General features: G+C 37.7%; 1 protein-coding gene across 10 annotated transcripts in view; it reads right to left on the bottom strand.

Annotated features, from left to right (window-relative positions):
- Positions 1-3,232: 3,232 nt before the first annotated feature.
- The window catches only part of LOC104878102 (disease resistance protein RPV1), a 205,254-nt gene continuing 196,326 nt past the window's right edge, over positions 3,233-12,160 (bottom strand). For 3 of the 10 annotated variants that reach the window (XR_009466069.1, XR_009466081.1, XR_009466086.1), the window contains 3 exons: positions 4,354-4,425; positions 4,047-4,206; positions 3,233-3,455 (listed from right to left, as the gene is read on the bottom strand). The gene's annotated coding sequence lies outside the window, so the exon portion shown is untranslated. The remainder of the gene's footprint in view (positions 3,456-4,046; positions 4,207-4,353; positions 4,426-12,160) is intronic. The other 7 variants (XR_009466080.1, XR_009466084.1, XR_009466082.1 and 4 more) reach the window with 5 other exon arrangements.

The raw sequence follows: 12,160 nt of genomic DNA, 5'->3' as shown, positions 1-12,160 counted from the left end.
TTAAATTGGTCAAGTATAGTCTTTAATACATTGTATTTTACTTTTCTTATATTTGGTTTTTAGAAAAAAATTTTGTGTTGGTTTATTGGGAAAAAAAAATTAGAGATTAAAAATAAAAATAAAAAAGTGAAAGAAAAATAAAAAAATAGAATTAAAATTAATAATGTTGTAAAATAAAGGAAGAAATAAAACCACAAGAGAAAAAAAATTGAAACATGGAGAATAATGAATTTATTTCATTAATAGGTTTCGTACGCACAAATTTTTAAAGTCCTACAAAATAAGCAAAACTTCAAGAAATTAAAAATATCCATTTAAATTTTTTTGTATTGAAATACTTGTAAAGTACAATATCTATGGTAATATTCTTTATAAAAGGATGTTTTTCTCTAATTTGGTCATTTTGATCAAAATCAAATTGATGATGATGTAAGTATTTTCTTAAACTTGAAGATCAATCAAGGGCCTAACACAACTTGTTCATGAATAACTTTTCTCTTGGACTTGCAGGGATGTCCTATGAAGTTTTTTTTTTCTTCCTATGAACCTCTTTCCCTTATGAAGTTCTTTTTTCGATTCTCTCTATTAAAGAAAATTGCTATTATTTATAAGTAAAATTAAAAAATTAAATTTGAAATCCCTAAGTGCTTAATTCAAAGAATTTAGAACTTTGATTTTAGTAACTTGTCTTCTTTATTTAAGAAATTTGCTAGAGAATATTTATTTTTAATTCTCTTTTGATTTTAATTGAAAGATTTGTTTTCTTAATTTTGGAAATTTACCAACTAGATTCTAATTCCCTTTTGACTTTAATTATTTTATTTTGCAAGACTTGATTTTGTAGCTTTCCAGATTTCACAACATGTCACTTTTTAAATTGCATGCATGTCATGTGTTTAATGCGTATAACTAATCACTTGTCAATCTCAAATTTTATTGAGCTAAATAGTCACAATTTTGATAATCAATTAATCCAACAATTTTTTTATGTCTACAAATGTCCTAATTTCAAGACACAACACGTACATGCGTTTGTCTAAGACTTGAAGTTACCCTTCTAGGCCTTTGACCTTCTCTCTTTGATTTTTATTTTTTCCAAAGAAATATTTTGGTAGGAATTTTTCTTGTTTTAGAGTGCCTCTCTTCCACTTTTTTTTTTTTAACACTGTTTTGTTATCTTGCCATCTTTTCATTTAGTATCAAAGAACACCTTGTGTTACAAGAAAAGTTTTTTATTTGAACATCACTTCTCTCTCTCTCTCTCTCTCTCTCTCTCTCTCTATATATATATATATATATATATATAGTTCTATTAATCCTATTATACCTTTAGTTAAGGATGTTTCATAAAAAGCATCCATGTAACCATAATTATATGACCAATTATATGTCTTATTTATTATTTTATCCCAAAAAATTCTCTTAAGAACTTTTTTGAAAAATGAATTAATTAAATCCAAATTTTGTAAAGATGAATAAAGGGGATTATATAAAAAAAGACGCTAAAAATATTCCAAGGGCAATAACGTGAAAGACACAATTTAAACTTTCATAAGAAGTCCTTAACTTTTGTTGAATTGCATTCTATACTCAAGTGTTTAAGTCTTCGTCCATGCAAATTAACTTGGTTTTGATGCACAGTAGTGTCCAACTTTCATAAGAGTTTTTATTATTATTTGGGAAAAGTCTTTATATAATAAAATTAAGAATAAATGTAGAAATCCTAAATCACTTTGTTCCCTATCCTAAAATCAAGTTAGGTGCATGAATTTTTTCCTAGGCTCTAGATCCTAGCATTGAAAGCAAAAATAAAATACAATTTTTAACATAAGGATCTAGATTCTAAATTCAATAATTCATTCTAAATATAAAGCCTTGGATAGGTACTAAGATATTTATAAAAGAAAAAAATGAGAAAAAAAAAAAGAGTTTTAATTTTAGATAGGCATAATGATCGGGATCTCCAAATTCCATAAGATTTTGGGATAATTAAAAAATACAATATTAAAATAAAAGCAAAAAAAAAAAAAAAAAACCCTATTCAAATTACTTGACTATATATCTAACATCATATTCAACTCCATATTGCACTATAATAATTATGAGCTTTTTTCATAAATTAATTTTTGATTAAAAAAGAATATTTTGTGGTAGAAGCTTTTGTCACAAAAATTATTTATGGTGAGTTTGTTGCAATAAGTCTTGAAGCAATTACTTTTAAAATATAATTTTTTAACAAAATAAATAATTTTTCCACAAAATAAAATTTGTGGCAACATGCCACTTTCACTAAATAAAATTTGTGACGGTATATCATTTTTCATAAAAATAATCATGATAAAATATCATTTTTTTTGCCATAAAAAAATTCATGATGAAAGATCCCTCTTTTACCATGATATATAATTTTTTGATGAAATATACTTTATTACAAAAAAAATTAATGATTTAATATTATGCATATCACGTGTTTCACCTTTAATTCATCTCCCTTGTTTCAACTTTAAATATCATTTCATTTTGATTTAATATTAACATTTCAAACAAACTGGTTGATGGAAACAATTTTTTACACATCAACAACTTTCTAAACAACTTTCTAAACAATAGAAACCTTTTGTATAGTCAACTATTCACTTGCCAAAAACATGAACTAAACATTGAAGAAAATGGTCTATTTTCCGCAGAAAATTAGCATGGCTGTTCAGGGAACCATTTTTGAAAGAAATGGTAAATCAGTTCTCATATTGTGAAGGAGTTGTTTTGTTCTTATAAAAAAAAAAAAAAAAAAAAAAAGAGATATTATATAGTATTGGAAAATGAAGGGGAAAGAATAGTTGAAAAGCGAAGTCAGCAATAGGACTATAAATTAGATTTTAGAGAAGTATTTGCAAGCCTAGAAGTTTTTTTCATACTGTTTGGAACCCGATATAAGAGAAAGCGATCAAAGAAAATGATCATCTCTCTAGCTATTTTGGGTCGAAAATGAAAATGTGAGAAAGATAGAATAAGGAAAAACAAGCAAGGTTGGAATTACTTCATAATTTCTGGCCTTGTTGCAGGATAGTTAAATATGCAGAATTTAGGGTGAAAAATATACCTCATAAGGAAGAGTAAACGGGAATAGGAAGCAGGTAAAATAATATTCAGAAATATATCTGCAGGTAAAATAGGAAGCAGGTTTGAAATCACTCCAAAACAAAACTACTTGTTGTGATAAATCCTGTAAAGATTACTTGAAAGAAACAGACTACTCATTGATATAATATAGTAAGCATTTCATGCCATCAATATTATTTGTCAATTGTAATTTGAAAAGGAAATAAAAGAATTCTAGGAGTATAACCTATTCCAATCTCCCCAATGCAAAGGATGACATTTCCCTCAACTGTACATCTGCATAATGAAGCATCTCAATCAAAGGTCGCACCAACACCTCTCTATGCAATATGCACCTGTAAGAATCTAAAATCTTAAAGAAAAAATAAAAACCAGAGAAAATAGGAAAAAGAAGAAACAATAACATATATATGATGTGTTAATGTTTTTCGGCATCACTAAACACTCCTTTAGCCCATTCATTTGTGATATTCTGGGCAACACAACCAGAAAAATAAGGCAAACTGGGGTATTTTGCAAACACATTTCTCAATTCAGAAACAGAACTACAATTCTAATGAGTGACTATGCCAATGTCTCAAGAAAAGGGTCACCAGTAAATTGATACTTGTCTCAGTTGAGAAGGGATAAGAAATAGGGGTTTGATACCAGTTCTTGATACTTTCTTAGTTTTCAAATAGAGAACATAAATTAGGCCAGTGCAAGGTTTACCAAATCAGTCAACCAAATATGCTGAATTAATTCATCAAATACACACATCATGGCTTAGTTTTTTCCAAAATAAAAAAGGAAGAACATCAAACATCGGTAGAACAATTCAACATAGTCCATTCACAAAATCAATAATTTTCCTAGAAGCATAGGTGCAAGGTGGAATCAAGTTCAAGTTAGGTTTGATTTCCCCAAAAGTTATGTACAAGTTTTACCTTTACCATGTTCAGAAGCATTATGGGAGGACTTAAAAGTTGCTGATGAACTACTTCTGCCCCTAGTGGTAGATTTTGACCCAGATAACTGGCTGAGGTCTTCATCATCACTAAAGGAAACTGCACTTCGAGTTTCTGCAGTACCTTTACTTGTGATATTCTACAAAAAATTGAAAAAAAAAAAAAAAAGATTGGAAAGCAGAGAGTGGATAAATATTGAACAAGAATGACAGGTAAAAAAAGGGGGAAAAAATCCAGACATGGAGATCACTTGTTCTGCTAAGAAAACTAGAAGAATAAGCATTACCTCCAATGACTGAGCACCTGACATAAACTGTGGGGTTTCCTTGGAGTGCACTGAGCTTTCCTTGACCTGCTCCTGCAATAGTTATATTTAGTTACCATCAAATTATATATTTCCTATATAGGCAAGGTATGCAGGCAGCGGGTTCACACCAAGTGTCCGTGAGATGCCAAATGCTACTTCTGCAAAGCAATGTCCTAAAGGGAAGGACGAGTACATGTAGAGAGATTCCTTCTTTTTCTCAAGAAGTCTTAATCCTAACTACTCAAGAGGCAAATAATATAATTAACTTTTAGATTTAAAATCACTGCTTATATACTTAGTAATGCCCACAGAAAGGGAAAGAAACCACCTAGGAGACAATTAGACAACACTAGGAAATATTGAACCCTTACAATAATTAAAAACCATCTACAATATACTTACAATTGTTAAATTCAAACAAATTCAATACCATATAGATGTGGTACAACTAAAAACCAACCTAAACTATCTGTGATATTGTCACAGAAATTTGAAGACATAATATGGAGTACTCACATGTGTCTCTTCCAGATTATATTGAACACGAGAATAGAAAGACATTTTGTCATCTTTGTAGACAAAATTGTGCAATGCAAGATCCACATCATTAACTGGAAGGATCTTCATTTTTTGCATCAATGAATATCATTCTCAGGGACCCAGAAGTGAAAGAAAGAAAAGACTAAATAACTATACTGCTTCCATTATTTTTTTTGATAGGAAACGACAACGGAATATATTGATAAAAAGAAGGTACAATTAGAAGGATGAGGAATCCTCCCACCAAAGAGAAACAAGACTACAAGTAATCAAATATAAGAAATACAAAGAGAGAATAAGCAAACGCTCTATTTACACACCGCTAACCAATCAAGTTGTAACACGTTGAGAGGTATCCCCTTAAAAACCTTAGAACAAAAAGCCCAAAGAGAAGCCAGAAAACGAATAGAATCCTAAAGATACCCTGAATTCTTTGCTTTATCCTCAAAAATCCTTGCATTTCTTTCTCGCCACACCACCCACATTAACGCGATGCACGCGTCTTTGCCATAAAACAATCCCTCTCTTAGAAGATCCGAAACCATTAAAATTAGTAGAGAACATGTCAGAGATGCTCGGGGAAACCCAATCCATCTTTGCTAATTGAAATAATCTGTGCCACAACCCCATGGTCAAAGAGCAATGGAGGAAAAGGTGATCTACTGTTTCTCCATGCTTCATGCACAACTTACATATGTCGGGACTAAGTGCTTTGTGGGGTCTTCTCAATTGTAGCAAGTCATTAGTATTAACCTTCTTGTGAGCCATCGACTAGACAAAGGACTTGACTTTGAAAGGGACTTAAGAATTCCAGACAAACTTAGTAGGGAAAACTGGAGGCGACTCAGAATATTGGGATAAGGCCACAAAGAAAGATTTGACTGTGAAAAGACCTGAAGGAGATAAGGACCAGGATCTCTTATCTGGAACCGAAGGAGATATGTATAGACGATCAAGAGACCGCATAAGGCCTTCTAAATCTTCTATCTCAGAATCAGTAAGATTTCGGCGAAAATTGAAATTCCAAGAGAAAGGACGGGAATATCCAAGAATTGATGAAATAGGAGCATTTTTATCCGTGATTATGCTAAGTAATCTTGGATATTGGACTCCCAAAGGTTGATCCCCCCACCACAAGTCATCCCAGAACCGAATTCTATCCCCATCACCTACCACAAACCGAGTAAACTTGGAAAACTCTTGGAAGACTAGTGCAATGGCCTTCCAAGGACAACGATGAGACCATCTAACAATATTGTTGACATCCCAGCCATTGGAGTGTGATCCATAAATGCTTAAGATAACCTGATGCCACAGAGCTGAACCCTCCCTAGGATATCTCCACAACCACTTCCCTAAAAGAGCGACATTCCTTATAGAAATCTTTCCAAAACCCAATCCCCCTCTCGACTTCGGCTTACACACTACGTCCCAATTAACCAAATGGTCTCTTTTGCCTTCCCCTACGCCTGACCATAAAAAATCTCTTTGCATTCTCTCAATTTTTGCTGCCACTGAGGCAGGAATCTTAAACAAGGAGAGAAAGTAACATGGCATATGGGTGAGACAAGATTGAATGAGGGTTATCCTGCCTCCAAAAGATAAATACGCCTTCTGCCACCCATCTAATCTCCTTGATATCCTCTCAATCACAGGATCCCAAAAGCCACACGCCTTAGGATTCCCTCCCAGAGGAAGACTCAGGTAAAGTATAGGCCACCCAGAAGCCTTGCAGTCAAGCATCTCGACCAGCCTAGAAAGGTGATTCTGTTCAAGATTAATGCCATAGATATTGCTTTTGTCAAGATTAACTTTCAAACCGGAAATATGCCCAAACACTAGCAGAACATTCTTAAGCGTCATCATATCCTCTTCTCGAGTACTGGAAAAGAAAATGGTATCATCTGCAAATTGTAAATGGGATACCCTTGTTCTATTCCTACCCACCCTGAAACCCTCCAAGACGTTTCTTTCCTCAGCTTTCAATAACATCCTACTCAATACATCTGCCACTATAGTGAACAAAAAAGGTGATAAAGGGTCGCCTTGTCTTAAACCTCTAGATGCCTTTACCCACCCTTTCGCATTACCGTTCACTAGGACTGCATAAGAAACCGAGGACAAGCAACCTCTCATCCATTTCCTCCATCTAAGACTAAACCCTTTCATCTCCAACACATGATCCAAAAAATCCCAACTCACATGGTCATAGGCCTTTTCAAAGTCAATTTTGAATACAACTCCTTCCTCCCCTAATCTTCTTTTCTCATCCACTATCTCGTTGGCTATGAGAACTGCATCCAAAATTTGTCTCCCTTGAACGAAGGCTCCTTGAGTGGAATGAATGGTCTCGTGAAGTACCCCTCTTAGACGCCCTGCTAACACTTTGGCTATTATCTTATAGAGACTAGTGATCAAGCTAATAGGTCTAAAGTCTGAGATTCTCCTTGACATGCTTTTTTTGGGTAACAAAACTATAAAGGAAGCGTTGGTGCTCTGATTGATAATTCCGCTCCTATGAAATTCTGCAAACACTCTCACTAGATCCTCCTTTATCACTTCCCAACAATCTTGAAACACTGCAATGGTAAAACCATCCGCCCCCGGAGCCTTATCTCTATCCATCTGAAAAATGGCCTTAAAAATCTCTTCTTCAGTAAAGGGGGATTCCAACCTAGACGCACTCTCATCAGAAATAGGGGACCAATCTAAGCCTTCCACTCTCCACAGTTCTCTAGAAGGACTCGCGTAAAGCTTTTCGAAATACCTTAAGATCTCCTCTTTTATACTCTTTGGATTATTCAACATTAGGCCACTTTCATTCTCCAACTCCTTGATAAATTTCCTATTTCGCCTGCCATTGGCCACCTTATGAAAAAAATTTGAGTTACAATCCCCTTCTTTTACCCATTTCACCCTATCTTTTTGTCTCCAATGTATTTCTTCTCTCAAAATCAACTCCTCTAGCTCCCCTTTTCTTAAAGCTCTTTGGACTAAAAGTTCATAGGATAGGCCCCCTTCTTGCTCCAAGGAATCAAAGTTAGCTAAAACCGATAATATATCTTTTTTCCTTTTACTTAGCTCTCCAACAGAAGCCTTATTCCACTCTTTCAATTTGGCTTTAACAAACTGTAATTTCCTCATGAACTTGTGCCCTTCCCACCTGTTTCCTTGAAACTCTCTCCACCAACTTCCAAAATTCTCCTTAAAACTAGGATGTTGCAACCACATATTCTCAAACCTGAACGGCGTTGGTCCCCACTTGAATGGATTGGTTTCCAAAACAATCGGCCAATGATCCGAAGTCCATCTTGGCAGTACTCCTTGAAGACTTTGAGGAAATACTTGTTCCCACTCATTTGAGTACAGGAAGCAATTTAATCTCTTGCATACTGGATTATCTTGCATGTTTGACCAAGTATATGATGCGCTCCTTAAAGGTGAATATATCAATTCGCAATCTCTTATGAAGTCATCAAAATTCTTCATGCTTGGGGTTAATCTTGAACCTCCCAATTTTTCTGAACTTCTCCTTATGACATTAAAGTCGCCACCCACACACCAACGCGAATAAGAGAGCCCAACAATGTCTGAAAGCTCCACCCAAAAATCCTTCCTGAGAGCTGAGTTGTTTGGGCCATAAACTGCAGATAGCCACAATGATTCGCATCCGTCCATCGCGAACTTGATTGAGACTGAAAAAGAGTCTAACACTACCTCCTCCCTACGCAATTTTTTAGAGTCCCATATGATCAAAATCCCACCCGAAGCCCCACTCGCCGGAAGGGCTGCCCAATCCTTATTTTTGGCTATCCAAACACTACCCACAAACCTTCTATCACACTCCTCCTTTTTTGTTTCCTGAATCATCACTACATCCGGCTTTTCTGATCTCAGAAAATCCTTAACCACCCTTCTCTTATTCTTTGAACCCAAACCCCTAGTATTCCAACTGATTATCTTCATATGAAACTCTTTGACCCTGATCTCCGAACCAAATCCAATTGGTCTCACAATCCTGTGGAGCATCTGCTCTTCCTCCTGGAATATACCTTGATATCCAGAGACTTTAAAACCTCACGTACTTTTGCCATTTTCCTTAGGGGACAGTCCTTCTATTTGGAACTCGCCCGGAGGAGAGCCCGCAATACCTCCCAGGTTAACTGCAGCCTTACTGGATTCCTTGATAGGTGATCTTATATCAGCTGAGAGAGGGTTGACACTCTCAAACATCTGGTAGGGACAAGCAGGCTAGATCACCTCCATTTCTAAATTAGGGATATCAACAGGAATTTGACCTTCGAAAGCATCGTTGACTTTTTTGAAAAAAAATTCGGAATTTACTCGGTTTTCCATAGGAGACGGAGATTGAGAAACTGAAACGGGAAGCATGGGGGTAGAAGGACTCAGAATGGGGACGGAAGGGTTCATGAGGGAATTAGTGAAGCCACTAGAAGAGGGAATATATTGCTGGGTAGACTGAAAAGGTGAAGGCGTTACCTCCAGAAATTCCGCAACCATCGAACCACAATTCCCCAATATGTTAGACCCTTTACCTCTGGTTTCTGGCGAAGAAGGCATAACCATGACTGCTGAGCCACGAGGATCAGACCCCACTCGGCCCAAAAATCCTTCCATATTTTCGTCAGATGAAGCATTGTTCAGATCCCCTTCCTTTCTCGGCGACGAAGCCCTTTCCCCTAAATTCTTCTTGCGAAGCCTTGGAAATCGAGGAGAAAAAAGAGAGCTTGCACTTAAACCTCTGTTCGCCTGAGATTCGGCACCTGAATCTTCTGCCTTTGAGTCCTCTTCGCTGTCCACCTTGGTCTTTCGGCGCGAAATGGGCTCGCTGCTACACCGGATTCCCCGTCGGTGCTCTGAGCTTGGGGGAAAGAAGGTTGAACACAGCTTCCTTGAACCGTGCAACACCTTCTTCTTCGCTAGCCTACTCGTCTGGACCTCGAGGAGTCCAGGATCTAATTTCCCCTTTTCGTTTGCAGAAATGAGTCTTCTTCCTTGTGTAACGACGCCACAGTCTCAAATGGGGTAATCTCTTCTGGGCTTAGGCCCAACCCCAGCGGGCCTTTAAGCTTGCAGCCTGTTATATCTGCTCTTAGACCAGGCTTTGCCAGCGACTAGGCCTTCCTCTCACAGGCCCGACAGCCCACATCGGTGATAGCCACGTCTTCTTCGGCCCAATCTCCTCCTACTTCTTCGATCCCGTCTAGCCCATCTGTTGACTTATTTGAATTCAAACGAGACTGCGACGGGAGCTGGTAGCCCTTGTCACGTTTGTCGGCTGAGGTAAGCACAGCCTTACCCCTTTCTCCCTCCTTCCTTTGTCTGCTGTCTTCCCCGACACGATATCTCCCCCCCGCCGTTGATCTTCCACTCTCCCCTCGTCTTCCTCCACCTGTCCCCGAGTGAGAAGCGACAGCCACCCGAGTCGGCTCACCTTTTTCGCTACCTCTCCTTCTTTCTTCATCTCCGACCACTACGACGACGACTGTAAACACCCAATCCCCATCAGTCACTTCTAACAGAGCTGGAAGGATTGCCTTATCCTTCATTGCGATCTTTAACCTCGCCCTGCTGAGATCGAACATCTTCAACGTGCGCCAATCGATTTCATTTACCGTCCCCCATTGCTCCACAATCTTCTTCAGGTGTACCTCCGACCATAGGTGAAATGGCAGCCCCCGTAATTCGATCCAGCCTTCTCTAAACTTCTCGTCTATTTCCGCATTTTCCTTCGGCGACCATCTTCGCAACTGGATGATGTTCCTTTCCCCAACCCTTAACTTCCTCAAATCATGGAGAAAAATGGCTTCCTCGATTGTTTCAACGAAGAATACACCATTTCCAGCTGAAATGGGTATAATCGTTACAACGCCTTTCTTCCCTAAGCTTCTCGCCACTGATCTTCCAACCTCAGCCCAATTCTCCCTGTCAAACTTGCTTTCACATACCACAGCTCGCGCCCATCTCCCAATTGGAACTAGACCACCTCCTCTTAGTCCTTCATCACTGACTACCTTCGCATATGATCTGTGCATCGATCCCACGTTATTGTGAGGCCAGCTTTCCCCTCTTATATTCCTTCCTTTTTCTATTACATTCGGATAGGGGACCACCAACAATGAAGATAACGCTTTTTTGATATTCTCCCAACCTCTGCCCTTGTCGCCCTCAGGAATGATCAGAACGGAAGGCTTTCTGTTGGTAGCAAACTCCGAGATCCTTATGAACCTTCCATGGTTGTTGAAGTCAACTTCCATCAGATGCACCCTGCATTTTCCCCTGAATTTTTTGTTGAAACCCATATGACTCTTCAATGCTAAGGCTTTCGTCAAGTAATCAACCAACCACCCAACTGCTTCCTTTTCAAAACCTAATGCAAAAACAGAGCCTCTACTTATCTCTGTTATCGAACACCATTCGCCTCCTTGCTCGCCTTCCAACCTAATCAAGAAGGTCTTCCTCTCAACCAAGACCTTCAACATCTTCCTGCAACTTCCTCTGCCAATCCAGGAACAACAATTTTCCCCTCAAGATTCAACTTTTTTAGCTGATCCCTTTTTGACCTTGATTACATCTTTCCAAGGGTTTGGCAACAGTCCTCGAGGAGGGGCTTTGTGTGTGCCATGGGGCAGAGGGTGTTATCCTAGCAAGCTTCATGGTCATTTGGCTTGAGAGGAATCCAGGATTTTTTAGGACAGGAGGTGATTGATGGTTAACCTATGGGAGAGCATACACTTTCTCATGACTTTTTGGATGCCAGTGGGAGTTCTCATAAGAGGAATTCCAGGATTTTTTTAGCGCATGAGGATCTTTGAAGGTCAATCACTAAGGAGCTTTCTGGAGTCCCTCTAGGATTATTTGGTTTGATCAGAGATAGGTTTGCCTCTCATGTAAATACGTGGGAAAGATGGAGATTAGCAACCTCATATGGAATAAAAGAAGTGGTATAGTTGAGCTTTCTTTAAGGCACCTCATTTTCAGTGAGCAATCAAAGTCCTGAACTAGAAAGCTAAAAGATGCCAAAGAGTACAGTACCTTCAATCTTATGGTAAAGGGGGATTCAGGGATAGATAGTTCTTTCTGAATGAAAATTGCAGGTCCCTCAAGAGTTTTGGAGTGTTCAATTTCTTAAAAGTTTAGATCAACAAATCGGGAAGCTGATATGTACAAAAAGAGCCATGTAGGGAGCTCTGTTTTTCTTGTTTTCTCTAATCTGGTTGTCTGC

Source organism: Vitis vinifera, chromosome 7 (genome assembly GCF_030704535.1).
Source record: "Vitis vinifera cultivar Pinot Noir 40024 chromosome 7, ASM3070453v1".
NCBI classification, from domain to species: domain Eukaryota; kingdom Viridiplantae; phylum Streptophyta; class Magnoliopsida; order Vitales; family Vitaceae; genus Vitis; species Vitis vinifera.
This window is presented reverse-complemented; position numbering and strand designations above follow the sequence as displayed.